Raw genomic sequence first — 14,925 nt, forward strand, 5'->3', positions numbered from 1 at the left:
CCGTTACAGTAAGGCTATGTGCACACGTTGTGGAATTCCTGCGGTAACTTCTGTGGGAATTCCGGATTCCATTCCGCGGGAAAACGCATTTTAAATTCCCGCGATTTTCCCACGGAAAAACTAGCGATTTGCAAGCGTAATTTGCTTGCAGAATGCTAGCGTTCTCCAAGCAATCTATAGCATCGCTTGGAGAACTGATTGACAGGTTGGTCACACTCGTCAAACATAGTGTTTGACGAGTGTGACCAACTTTTTACTATTGAGGCTGCCTATGCAGCATCAGTAGTAAAAGATCTAACGTTAAAAATAATAAAAAAATGAAAAATCGGGTTATATTCACCTTCCGGCGTCCCGCGCAGCCTTCCCGGGCCTCCGCGATGCTTCCATTCCCAGTAATGCCTTGCGAGACCTTTCGCTGTCTCACGATACTATAGCGATCTCGCGAAGAATAGGGACCGCTACAATATCGAGAGACCGCGACGTCATCAAAGGTCTCGCAAGTCATTACTGGGAACGGAAGCATCGCTGAGGCCCGGGAAGACTGCGCGGGACTCCGGAAGGTGAAAATAAGCCAATTTTTTATTTTAATTCTATTTCTTACAGGGATATGGTACCCAAAGTAAGCAGAACAATGCATTCCTATGTGGGCGGAATACCCGTGATTCTACATAATTAATGAGCATGCTGCGGATTTTTCCGTGATGCGATTCCGCCGCGGGAAAATCCACAGCACTGGCACAGCATTGCGGAATCCCATAGGATTGCATGGGATGCTGTTTTTTGCATTTTCGCGGCAAAAACGAGCGTTAAAAACCGCCGCAAAAACGAGAACAAACCGTGACGTGAGCGCAGCCTAAGGGTATGTGCACACGTATGCAGAAAATTCCTGACAGAAAACCCGTCTCCTTCCCAGAAAACGCGTATTTTTTCTGTGCTTTTTTCGATTGTTTTCTGCGCGATTTTTGCACGTTTTTTATGAGTTTTATTTCCGCGTGTCCCCAGTCTCATAGAAAATAGCTAGAAATGTGGATTTTTCTGCAAAATAAATGAGCATGCTGCGTTTTTTTTACCGAGATACTTTTTTTTCGCAGAAAAAAACGCATCAATATGCACAAAAAGTGCAGAATTCATTAAAATGAATGGGATGCTTCTTGCAAGCGTTTAAGCGTTTTGCCGGTAAAAACTCTTAAAAAACGCGAAAAAAACACTTACGTGTGCACACAGCCTAAATATTTTAGACTAAAGGTAACTGGTTAGTATTATTATTTATAGATTTATATATTTTTTAATTATATGTTGTAGATATAGATATATTTTTTTTCCTTACTTATTTTCATCACTCGTCTTGCATAGTATAGGTTTCCTAGAGTAGCTCACCATATTTTGACATATAGTAATTTCATGCACTCTTGGATATGGTGAGGGATGTCTAAAGCTTCAATTATGTCTCTGTATGAGGGAAGGTAACTTAAGAAGAGAGTATTACAAAGTCTTCTGCTTTTTATTCTAGTGGATAATAAAATATCTAGACGAACGATGAGCAAATCATTTCTATACAAACCAAATTCATGTAGAATTTTTAGGGATAAGTGATTTGCTTCACACAAATCACCTACACTGTGTTCCAAATTATTATGCAAAGAGTTTAGGAGTGATAAGGTTAGAATTTTTGTTTGTCATTTAAACTCATTGATGGTGATGTGGGTCAGGGCTCTTTATATCACTGAAAGCAATTGCAGATACCTGTGCAAATTAGTTTGGCAGGTGTGTCCAAATAAAGGCAAGACTACTTAAGAAGGCTGTTCCACATTATTAAGCAGCCTACATTTTTTGCCAAAATGGGAAAGAAAAAGAATGTGTCGGCTGCTGAGAAGCAACAAATTGTGGAGTATTTAGGTCAAGGCATGACTACAATCAACATTGCCAAGACACTTCATCGTGATCATGGCACAATCAAGAAGTATGTAGCTGATTCCCAGCACACACGTGTGCGTGCTGATAAGGAAAAATTGAGGACTCTTTCCAACAGGCAATTGCGTCAGGTTAAAAGAGCAGCTGCAAAAATGCCTTGTCATAGCAGCAGACAAGTTTTTGAAGCTGCTGGTGCCTCCAACGTCCCCCGAACAACAAGTTGCAGGGTCCTTCAGAGGTTTTTAGCTGTGCGTAAGCCATCCTGTCGACCACCTCTGTCCACTGCACACAAGCAGAAACGGCTCCAGTGGGCCAAACGATACATGAAGACTGACTTCCAAACTGTTTTGTTCACCGATGAGTGCCGTGCAACGCTCGATGGTCCAGATGGATGGAGTGGAGGATGGCTGGTTGATGGACACCCCATGAAAACACGGCTAAGGCGCCAACAAGGAGGAGGTGGAGTAATGTTTTGGGCTGGAATCATGGGGAGAGAGATTGTCGGCCCCTTTAGGATCCCTGAAGGGGTAAAGATGAACTCCATAATCTATGTGGAGTTTCTAAAACAGCACTTCCTGCCATGGTTCAAGAGGAAGAACTGTGCTTTCCGCAGCAAGATCATTTTCATGCATGATAATGCACCGTCTCATGCTGCAAATAACACATCTGCATCTCTGGCTGCTATGGGCATAAAAGAGGATAAACTTATGGTGTGGCCACCATCTTCTCCTGACCTCAACCCCATTGAGAACCTCTGGAGCATCATTAAAAGGAGTGTCTATGATGGCAGGAGGCAGTTCACATCTAAGCAACAGCTCTGGGAGGGTATTCTGTCCACATGCAAAACAATTGAAGCACAAACCATCCAAAAACTGACAAATTCAATGGACGAGAGAGTTCAGAAGCTTCTTTCGAACAAGGGGTCCTATGTGAAAATGTAACATCACCTAGAATAAAGTTTTGACTTGAAAACTGTTTGATTTCATTTTGTAATAAGCTGATAATGCTTATAATTTCACAATTGACCATTTTTTTGTTCAAAATAAAAATAAAAAGGTTGAAAACTCTGCTGTGCATAATAATTTGGAACATGCATTTTGAGTGTTTATTATTTTTAAAAATATACTGTTTTCATAGGCAGTTTGTTCAAAAACATTGCAATTATACTAGAATATTAGATGACTGTAAAATAACAATGACTGCAATTCATATAGGTAATTCAGAGAAAATATGAGGAAATATATTTTGCATAATAATTTGGAACACAGTGTAAAATTTCCCTCTGATATTTTATGCATTGCAGAAAATTGAAGTATCACATGACGATGGAGATGTCTGGGAGGGCTTCCCAGTAATGCCCTGCACCTATCAGACCACACAGTATAGTAGAGCGACTCAGGAGCTTCTGTATAACAGAAACAGGAAACATAGAAGCCATTTTGGGGTGAATCTGGATGGAGAGAGGACGTCACAGCTCACAGCTTACCGATAGACGATAGGGAAAGAAAGCCATCAAAAACTCAACAAACAGCACAGGCAGTGTATGACCAGTGAAAAAGATTAGTGTGGTAGGATAAGGGATAATACAGACTTAATTGAGAGGATGAGAGAGATACACCATGTCTATAAGGTAGGACCAGGGAGAGACGCACTGATGGCAGCTGTGGTTTGCTTGGTCATTGTGGTTATAGTGCTGCTGCTATTCACTCCCACATACATTTCTTTTCAGGGCAACAGTAGGCTTTGGTGTATGAATATATTCATCCATGGTCCACTGAGTTTTTACAAATTTCCTTACAAATTCGGAAAAGGTGGAAAAGTTGAATTTCTAAAGATCATCATTAATCGAAACTAAACACGCATACAGCTGTGTGATCTTAAAGGTGGTTAAGCAGTTAAAGAGGTTTGCCATGCCTACTTTTGTGAGCACCTATCATTTGCATAGTTCTCAATGATATCAGATTCATGGCGACACAATACCGGACACCCCCACCAATGTTGTTTTTAGAAAGCTTTGTTAAAGAACATAATGGATGTTTGAAGCGCGTAGCTATGTCTACACTCATGATGGAACCTATATTTTTAAATCAATACATTTTTGCAAGTTTGGAAGCTGGATCATCTCCTCTTTCTCTTCGTCTTGACAAATGGTCCCTTGTAGTTCCATGAGTCCAAGCCGGGGTGAGCTGGTTTTCTTTATCTCTACTGGTGATGTCATTTGGCCAGCCAATCACTGTAATGCCACTACCAAGATGACTACGGCATTACAATGACTTTTATGAAATTCCCGCACACTTATTGGTTGTGTAAGAGGCGTCAAACATGTGGGGCTTGGATTGAAGTTTCAAATTTGAGCACCTGCTAATGCCCGCTGAGTGCCAAGCACATACGAGCACCCAGATACTCGCTGATATCCATGATATCCAAGTATCACCGAGCACGTTCACTCATCCCTATTGCACTTTTACTGTATAGGGGCAATATTACAGGGTGGGCGCATTAGTACTAGTATTAGTAAAAATCAATGAGAAAAGCCAGCTCACTGTTACATGTGCAATCCAGTGTGCAGGGAACAAAATTCTGACCCAAAGTGGAAACTTGCAATTGGAAGCAATGGGTTTCAGCTTCTGGTAAAAATTGTATTTAGCTTTGTTAAGGTTAAACATCTATGTCACATATGAAGTGGGGGGACAAAAAGCCCAAAGGCACTAGTAGTTAACAGAATGAGTGAAAATTGAATAGACAAAGACATTTGAGCAGAAATTTTGCAGACTTCTCATGTAGGGAGAAGTTGTCATCGAGGTCTGGATCAGAGGGAGAAAAAAAGAAACAACCCCGTTTAGAGAATGTATGTATTCATTTAAGGATGCTAAAGTGACTGCTATTCACAATTTGTGGTAAAGATGCTGCAAATATTGTCTTAAATAAATGGGAGTGGAATGAAGAAAAATTTTGAAGTGCAATCCCATCTTGAGAATTTCTATGATGGTCCTTCTCAAAAGTTGACAAGAATGATCAAACAACGCGCATAAAGACCTATGTTTATGTTCAGTCACACATTAGAATGGCATTGTGTTAGAAGCAAGAATTTATAGAAGAGTTATTTAGCATCTTGTGCCAAAATTTTATTAAAAAAATTACAATTTATAGTGCATATATGTTTTGCGCAAAAATGCAGAGTTTAATTCAGTGTTACACATTTCTAAAAAATTATAGTGCAACTTAAAAAATTGTAAAGCAAATCTATCCAGTTTGATTTGTTGTTGATTGAATATGCAAAGATGAAACAAACGTATTAAGTTGTGGCTTTTAATAAATTTATCGTATTTTTAAGACTATTAGAATGAATATTCACTGCTCTCCACTCCCATGGGCGTGGGTAACATTGAATATTTTTTCTCTTTAATAGCGGCCGCACGTCATCACCAAGCCGCTGCAGGAACGCATGGCTGTGGCTAACAGTATGTCCTCTATTAAACAGAATGGATATTCACTGCACTTCATGCACATAGTCCCTCCCACCTATCGGGGCCAGCTTCAGTGCATACAGGTGGGAGGGACTATGGGAGTGGAAAGCAGTGAATATTCATTATTTTTTAACAGTGGGCACACTGTGTTAGCTGCAGCATCCGGCTTCTTCTTCCTGTGACCCGATCCTGCGCCACTGCCACCCCTCATCCACAGCCACACTATAAGGTAAGTCTGGACTATAAGAAGCACCAACCACTTTCCTCCAAAATTTTGTGTTACGTAAAAAAAAGGCTGTCCGATACTCTGACAACCCCTTCTAAATTCCTGTGTTTGCCCCCAGTAGAATAATAACACTTAGGCCGGGATCACACATGCGAGAAACACGACCGAGTCTTGCATGTTGACAGCCGGCACTTGGATCGGAACGTGCGGCCGCATAGCAATACATGCAGCCACACGCTCTGCTCCTGAGTGCCGGTGGCAGTGTCGGGTATTAACATGCGAGACTCGGTCGCGTTTCTCGCATTTGTGATCCCGGCGTTATACTCACTACTGGTGCCGGCGCCAGTCCTTCAGTGTTGGCACTGGCTATCTCAAGGATTGCATGACGTTGTTATGTCATGCAATCCCTGCAGCCAATCAACGCTGCTTCACTCTCTTCTCCTTTGGACGTAATTGACATTCAGAGTAGGTGCAGGAGGTGGGAAAGCAGCAGTATCTCTCACTTCCTGTGGATGTCTTGATTTGTCCAAAGGTGGGGAGAGTGAATCCAACGGACACAGGGATAGCATGACATTAAAAATGTAAATTGATCCCCAGGAGAGCCAGTGATGACACCACTGGATCAGCATCAGCACCAGAGAGAAGTGTTATTATTTTACTGGGTGCAAACATAGCGATTTAGAAGAGGTTGTCTGAATAGCGGACAACCCCATTAAAATTACTATATAAGTACCAATCTTAAGTATATGCACTCATAATTTCCAGCTACCCATTTTCAGATTAATGGGCAGTTGATGAAATTTCTGCAAACAAATCTGCCAGATGTGAATATATCTTAACAATGCAAATGCGCAGACCCAGAATACCCGCCCTTGTTATACACATGAAAACTGAATAATTTGAATTAAAAGAGCTCTAGTCCTGCATACTGACAAGACAGACTTTAGGGTCAGTTACATTTCCCTCCAGATTCCTCTGCAATTTATCAGCTTCTGTGATCTTATATTGAAATGTATATCATTTCCAACTTTATTTTATTTCCTAAAAAAAAGTTTAGAGAAGGAAAGTCATATCCTAGAGGTAAAATTCAGAGGAAAATCCAGCAAACTCTGACACTCCAGTTGTATTTTCTCCAGGGTTTTATTTTCACATTTTCTTAGGATAATAGTTTTCTTGCAAGCTATTAACTGCACAAATGAGGCTAACAAAATGTCTCCATACTGCAGTTCCTAGAGGAAATAATATTTTTATATAGTTTTCTGCCAAGGCTAATGGAAACACATAACCAGCTCTAATAACTCTGGGAAGGAGTGAGGGATTGCTATTTTGATCTTTTTAGGGGAAAATGTGTTTTATTTTGTAGGGGGCTACTCTCTGAGTCTTTCATTTTGGGCAAGAAGTATTGTAGCATCTCAAGTTGAAGTTATAAAAAGTGTACTGTATCGTCACTGTTGTTTCCTTAATCTTTGAATCAATAGTGAAAACAAATATATAAAAAGTTTTTGGAATATATCTAATCAGCCAAATATACTTCATTGTAAACTTTGAGCTACTTTTTCCCCAGTACAGAACGCTGACAGATTTCTGTAAGATTTTGCAGGTCAGCTAGCTAGGTGAAGGACATCTTTGATACTACAACTTTTTGAAAGTATTTAGAAAAAAATATCTATCCAAATTTATACAGAGCCTTTGAAGGGATTGTCCAGGTTTGGCGTAAAAGTCTGCAGTCACTCAATGTGACTGCAGACTTGTGAATCCTCACCTTATGCAGAGAGCACGCTGTCACCGGCGCCGGTGGTGAGAACTGTCACCAGGTCAAACTAGACCTGCAGGCTTCACTAAATTCCCTTTTATTGAATGGGGCCATGGTTAGTCGGAATGTGGCCGGGAGAATGTATATCACATACTTGCAACCACATGATTGCCCACTTTCTTGCAGGCACCAGAGAATCCTGACAGTGTGCAACGTGAGACACGTTTTCAGCTACACACAGTGTCAGCAAACTTTCAAGAAGAACTTGGACAATCTGTCTATGGAATGAAAGCTAGATGAGGAGCAGCAACAACTTCTGTAACTGGTGGTAAACTTTTCATTTAACTTCCAACAGTAACCTATAATGAATTTCTGCTTTCTCCCAAATCATTTGTGTAAATTTCATAGAATCATAGATATGGTAGAGTTGGAAGGGACCTCCAGGGTCATCGTGTCCAACCCCCTGCTCAAAGCAGGACTCACTAAACCATCTCAGACAGATGTCTGTCCAGCCTCTGTTTGAAGACTTCCATTGAAGGAGAACTCACCACCTCTCGTGATAGCCTGTTCCACTCATTGATCACCCTCACTGTCAAAAAGTTTTTTCTAATATCTAATCTGTATCTTCTCCTTTTCAGTTTCATCCCATTGCTTCTCGTGTTTCCATGTGCAAATGAGAATAAGGATGATCCCTCTACATTGTGACATCCCTACAGATATTTGTAGACCGCTATTCAACAATTGAATAAATGTTATGGAAAAATGATGATCTTACTGATCACTTTTAAAATTTCTATAGGCATCGTAAGTCCAAAGGTTCTTTTTAGCGGCAAATACGACAGTCATTGCCTGGAGCTAAGGCGCAAGAAAAACCTTGAAGCTCCATAGAATCTGTCCATACACATTAGAGGCGTAGAAATGAAGGGTTAATGTCTCCGTTCTTTACACACTTTACTTTTATAATAACAAATTTCATTTTTGCAGCCCCCCCCCCAAAAAAATGGAATTTCTGTGAAACCAATCCTCAAAGGTTGTAAAAGATGAAAATTAGTGCTTTCAAAGACTCAGACAGATGGTAAAAACGAAAGGTTATGATGAAAGGATAGTAAACTTAGTGAAGACTAAAGCTACAGAGAATGAAATGTGTCACATATACCGGGGAGGCTGTACAGGAATGAATCAGGTCTCCAATCAGCCCTTTGAGTTCTCTCTGATATCTCCTCTACAGAGAAGATTAAAAGAACGATTCAACAAGATTGGTACATTCTAGAATCAGATAGCAGATTACTGGAATCTTTAACCTTCTCCCTTTGATGTTTCCATAAAAAGTAATAGAAACACTGAATAGATTGGTTTTATATTTGATTTTTAGAAATTAGACAGAAAGGTCACTTTCAAAATAAGTTGTTGCTACACATTTCTTTTGCTATTTCAGGACGTGTAATAAAGTTTGCAATAGAAAAATCAATTATTCCACCTGAAAAGCAACGTGACAATGCTGGCAAGTCATTTTGTACCAGGAACATTTAAATAATACATGTTATTTGTGTAGCTGCAATTTAGCAATGTAACATTTCTATTATTTGCTATGTTTAATTTTGGAAAAAGGGGACCATGCTACGCTTGACATTAAAGAAAAGTAGTATTGATTGGACAGAGCATGTAGCAAAAAAACCAAACACACGAACGCAAAATGAGCTTGGAAGTCACAAAATGGATTATGTTTAGAGTCAAATGATTCATGAAAACGGTACAAGAATTAGGCAGAACATTTATTTATAAACTTGTTTTCATATATCAGCAGTATGTAAAGAGGAAGACCGGGCTGCGGAACTGTCGAGGCTGCATCCAGTGTTGCCGAGGGGAAAGAATGGGGAACCGGACAGGTCCAATGACCATGGGAGAAAGGGCATGGCTAAGCCGGACAGTGAGCAGGAAGCGCGGGAAAGAGCTCTGTTTCCCGCCGGCAGTGAAAGCGGAGGCAGGTGTGCGATGTGCTCCGCAGCGAGAGAGGCAGCGTGGAGCCGTGCCCCAGCAAAACTTGCGTGAACGTTCCAGTGAGACAGTGTGTGTGCAGAGCTCCGTACGCCCGGTTAAGTAGAGTAACGTAACCTACTATGAAAAGATAATTTATCAACAAATGCTCGAAAATACCTTACTTATGCAATATGTCAACTTTATGTCTTGCTGGAGCGTTGCTTTAAAAAAAATTGTCCCCAAAGGTGGATAACCCGAGTGAGACCATTCACTTTGAAAAATATACTGGACATTATAGCCCTACTGGTATTCATTCACTTTGGGAACAAAGTGGCATGGCTCCCTGTATCCTTGAAGGATTTTATTGTTCAGGTATCTCTGTAAGGCCGCATTTACAATTTCAGGTTTAAGGTACAATTTTTGAAGTCAAAATACACAAGTGGATTGAAGAGAAAGATAAATCTCAACCTTTTCTTTACAGGTCTCTTCGATTTACAATCTTTTTTTTGCTTTTTTACATCAAAAACTGCATAAAGAAACCTGAATATGGAAACTCAGCCTAAGCATGGAATGGCACTTGTGACTGAATCAATTCTATGCTGAAGGCCAAATAATGTTTCTTCTATTTAAGTACAGCCGTGTGTCCAGTAATCAGAATTGGAAGTGTTGCTCAAATTTCGAGATCAAGATCTTGTCACTTGCCACCTGTAAATATTTCCTGTACCTTCACCCTATATTGCTACTTTCTTGTTCACTGTATGGGAAATAAAATTGCTGCTAGAAATTCATCAAAAGTGTGCGGTAATTATATATACTAACAACTTGGAACATGTCATTGAGGTAAAATTGGTGATATAACATTTTATTCCAAGGGTTGCAGAAAATTCTGTTCTTTGCGGGGAGAAATGAGATGGATCACAGTGCAATGGGGTCTGTAGAACTAGACCATGCTCCTGACAATTCAGTGACTGATTCTGAAACCAAAGGGCTGTGGAGTCCTAGGGTAGAAGATGAACTCTGCTATCTCTGTAAAAGTTAAAAGCATAAGGTACTTAATTAACAGTTTTTCATAAAAAATGCAAAAGCCATCCAACCACGTCAAGGTGTACCTAAATATGGATGTCCCTATCTCTAATGACCTACCTCTCCATGTGCCAAACCAAACCGCATCTAAACTGGGGAAGTGAAAGGAAACCAGGCATCTCTCACAATTAAAATCTTGTCTGGGAAAGACGGGTGGACAAAATTTTTTCTTTTTTTTTTTTTTCCTTTTTATTTTCCTTTGCGAAACATTGCACTGCAGTGAAATTTCTACTGGCCAATTTAATGAAATGCCCCCCCCAAAAAATAGCTAACACTAATAAGCCGATGCCCTATAAGAGATTAATCTGAAGCCTAGTCTTTTTTGCTGTTATTCCTTTTTCTTTTATTTTTAACAAAAAAACACACAAAAAAATAGACTCATGCATGACTCTGTAGGGAAGGTGACCTGACGGACGGACGGACTAGTCAGATTGAAGAAGGAAAGGTTTGCACAGTGTAGGTAGGTGTCAGTTATTACAGTGCGGAAACAGCTAGGAAAGTGTAGTGGATGTGCAGTACCTTGGGTTGACCATTAGATGGCAGGGAGGAGTGTGAGCAAAGGACTTGACAACAGCTTAGGGCTTAAGAAACCGTTGGTCATGGGGGGCGTGGTTACAGTGACAGGGGACCGAGAGAGCTATAAATACAGAGGGAGGGTTCCAGAAGGTTCCAGTCCCCAGGGGGAGCTCCAGTGGCAGGAGGACTGCGACAGTCTGTGCGCTGTGAGGAGAATCTAAACCAGGGGGACTGAGGAGAGAGAACATCAGGGGGGTGGTCCTGACAGGAAGAACCGCAGAAGGGACGAGGCACTGGGTGTGAGACACTGTATTTGACACGACAACTGTTCAGTGGAAGCGCTGTTGGTTTACGGGCCTAAGGCGGCCACAGTGACGGACCAGTCAGGAGCGTCGACGAGTGAGGAGGGGACGGTGTGTGCATACACGTCCCCAGTATACAGTACGGTGTGTAAGAAGCGGCCCTGGAAAGGGAGGGCCGTGAGGTAAAGAAAGTGTGGTGTGCTCTGAGGCCGTCAGACGGACGGCGAAAGTGCGGTGTGCTCTGAGGCCGTCAGACGGACGGCGAGTGAAATAATCTTGGACCTGTTGCACCCAGAATCTGCCTCCATCTTGTCTCTGTTACATCTCTGCGCGGCATAAAGAGGGACCACCCCCCCCAGCCCGGCCCACCGACTCTACATTTTGGCGTAGTCGGCAGGATCGCCGCCGCTAATACGCTATCTTCTGCGGCAGGCCTGCGTCTGAAGGTGAGAGTTCCCCCGGCTCTGCCAGCGGCTCTGCCAGCGGCTCCGCAAGAAGTCCCCGCTACTGAGCCGCAGAATGCGGCCCCCTGTGTATCCAAAAGTCTGGCCGAGGAGGCCCTTACTGTTTACGCTGAGCTGAGCAGGGCCTCCGTTACCGTTCCTGATTCATCATGCCCGGTGGCGCCACATCTGGTGTCGCCGGTGCGGAGACTGTCTACAAAAGACGCTGCTACGTTCCCCCTGCTGATAGCAGCTGCATCATTGGAACCGGCCGTTACTCCGACTCCGTTGGAAGTAGTGGATGCGGCCTGTCCTGAGGCCGCGGTTATGCCGGTGCTGGAGCCGGCTGCGGCAGACTTAGCAGGCCCTGTGACTTCAGCCCTCAAGGACCCAGCTGTCCCCATTTGCCACCTGGCCCCAGCGGCTGCTGAGCCGCAGATATCATCGGCCGCCTCTGCCCCACGCGCTTTTTCGGCAAAGTCCCGCCCACCGGACTCTGGGACTGGCGCGACACCCTCCGTTTGGGTTGCGGAGGTTATTAAGGGGAAGAAGGCTTGGGAGCAAACGATTTGGAAGACGTGAGAGAGACAGCCGTCCTAGGTCAGGTCCCCAACACCACGGACCCCCCTGAAGGAGGAAGGCGGGCGCTGGTAATGATCTGGAAGGTATGAGACCTCAATCATGGCGTACCGAATAGTGGAAGGTGACAGTAGGGGAAGGTAAACGCCATAGAGAGAATATGGGTGTACCTAGCCCAATTTGAAAGACGTTGTCATGTGGCGTGCGCGCTGGTGAGTAGCAGTAGGCTGCTCAGAGCATAGTGCTCCCAGTATGGTTCGGCCCCCGCAGATAGTGGGTTTGGCCCAACAGCTGGTCCGACAACAGAGTGTAGGTGTAGCTTCAGAACGACGAAGGCAGGGATGACGATTGTTGAGGACAACAATGGACAAAGGAAGGGGGAGTGTAGGGAAGGTGACCTGACGGACGGACTAGTCAGAGTGAAGAAGGAAAGGTTTGCACAGTGTAGGTAGGTGTCAGTTATTACAGTGGGGAAACAGCTAGGAAAGTGTAGTGGACGTGCAGTACCTTGGGTTGACCATTAGATGGCAGGGAGGAGTGTGAGCAAAGGACTTGACAACAGCTTAGGGCTTAAGAAACCGTTGGTCATGGGGGCGGGGTTACAGTGACAGTGGACCGGGAGAGCTATAAATACTGAGGGAGGGTTCCTGAAGGTTCCAGTCCCCAGGGGGAGCTCCAGTGACAGGAGGACTGTGACAGTCTGTGCGCTGTGAGGAGAATCTAAACCAGGGGGACTGAGGAGAGAGAACGTCAGGGGGGTGGTCCTGACAGGAAGAACCGCAGAAGGGACGAGGCACTGGGTGTGAGACACTGTATTTGACACGACGACTGATCAGTGGAAGCGCTGTTGGTTTACGGACCTAAGGCGGCCACAGTGACGGGCCTGTCAGGAGCGTCGACGAGTGAGGAGGGACGGTGTGTGCATACACATCCCCAGTATAGAGTACGGTGTGTAAGAAGCGGCCCTGGAAACGGAGGGCCGTGAGGTAAAGAAAGTGCGGTGTGCTCTGAGGCCATCAGACGGACGGCGAGTCAAATAAACTTGGACCTGTTGCACCCAGAATCTGCCTCCATCTTGTCTCTGTTACATCTCTGCGCGGCATAAAGAGGGACCACCCCCCCAGCCCGGCCCACCGACTCTACAACTCAATAGACCTATTGAGTCACGCATGAATCTATATGCTCAGAAAATCACTGGTGTGATAAGGTTTTTTCTCAAGGCTGATTCTTTAATGGGGTTATTATGCATTGTGTTTATCAATATGCCTCCCCTTTGTTATGTCAGCCATACTGTAAAGGGTGCTATACGCTCTGAGAAAGATTAGGCTTATGGCATATATTCTCTTTCCCTACCCTTGATCGGCTCTCTTTAGCTTTATGAGCTCCTGTATGACACCGTGACTATTGCTATCATTAATCACACCCCACACATACTGTCTCATAAACATGTCAATTATGGAAGGTACCAGAATTTACATAAACAGGAGTCATGCCTCCGGACATGCCCCTTTCTTACGCGTTTCGTGTAACTCAGTTTGCGGCAATCTTACTGGCTGGCCGGTGATGATCATGATGACTACATCTGTAGACACGCCCCCGATGATGATTGCTGCGTCATCTCAGCTGGAAGAACCGATTGGCCAATTTAGGACAGGCCTCTGTTCCAGCCTATAAGTGCTGGCATCACATGTCAGGCCTTTTTAAAGGTGCCATGATAACTAAGGCATAATTTTATATGGCTTAGACAGAGCCTATCAGGCACATTTCAGGAGAAATTTCCAATGCCCCTTTGAGTATTCAGTGCCACCGCACTACTAAATTAATCAACTCATATATATATATATATATATACATACAGTACATACCCCCTGATTATACTCTCTCCTGATGAGGCCTATGCAAGAAGGCCAAAACTTGAAGGGAATGGTTGGGGTTCATTATTACTAGGGTGACACTTGAGTACTGCCCTTGTTAGGGCGGAAGTCCTTCACATGGGGTGCGAGAAGGAATAATAGGGACAGAATTTTTCCATTCCTCTTCCTCCAGCGAGGTCTTCTACGGGCGACACGGGTGAGATCGTCCCAATTTTTAGCACTTGCACTGTTGTCGTCGTGGGCACTTCTTTATATAATTGTCATAAGTGCTAAATGATTTATACTATTTACTTGTGGTTTTGAGTGTATTTTTATTATACCTTATTCAAAGTTAAGTTTGGTGGTATCCTAAATTGATGACTTTACTAAAACTCACCTGATGAATCCAGATCAAGGAGGAAACGAGTCGGGAGAAGTGTCTTGGTCTCTCATCTCGATCTAAAAATGACAGATGGGCGCTGGTCTTACGCCCTCTCTCCGATGTCAAGACTTTATCTGCAACATCTGGAAACACCTTAAGGAAAATTAAAAAATAGCATATTCATATGATGTTCAGTTCAGATTGCTCAACTAGTCAATGCTAAAGGTGGGGCTTTAAGTTTGTTTACAGCCACAAAGATTGTCTATAATTTGATATAACTAAGGAAGAATTTTGAAAAATTTGAAAGAACAAAATTTACTGGAACAAAATTTCAGCTTTCGGTCAACATTGCAAACTCTTTTCAATTCTGTATATAAAAATGAAGAAATGTATAACATTAGAGAGGAAAGTCCTTGACCAGAATCTTCCATAT

At 43.0% G+C, this 14,925-nt stretch overlaps 1 long non-coding RNA gene across 1 annotated transcript in view; it reads right to left on the minus strand.

Annotated features, from left to right (window-relative positions):
- Window positions 1–14,925, minus strand: part of LOC141047705 (uncharacterized) — a 190,873-nt gene that overhangs the window by 44,863 nt on the left and 131,085 nt on the right. The window contains exon 4 of the long non-coding RNA XR_012219892.1: window positions 14,508–14,645. This is a non-coding gene — a long non-coding RNA (uncharacterized lncRNA). The remainder of the gene's footprint in view (window positions 1–14,507; window positions 14,646–14,925) is intronic.

This window comes from Dendrobates tinctorius, unplaced genomic scaffold, assembly GCF_039654945.1.
Source record: "Dendrobates tinctorius isolate UK_male_01 unplaced genomic scaffold, ASM3965494v1 ptg000129l, whole genome shotgun sequence".
Classification (NCBI taxonomy): Eukaryota; Metazoa; Chordata; class Amphibia; order Anura; family Dendrobatidae; genus Dendrobates; species Dendrobates tinctorius.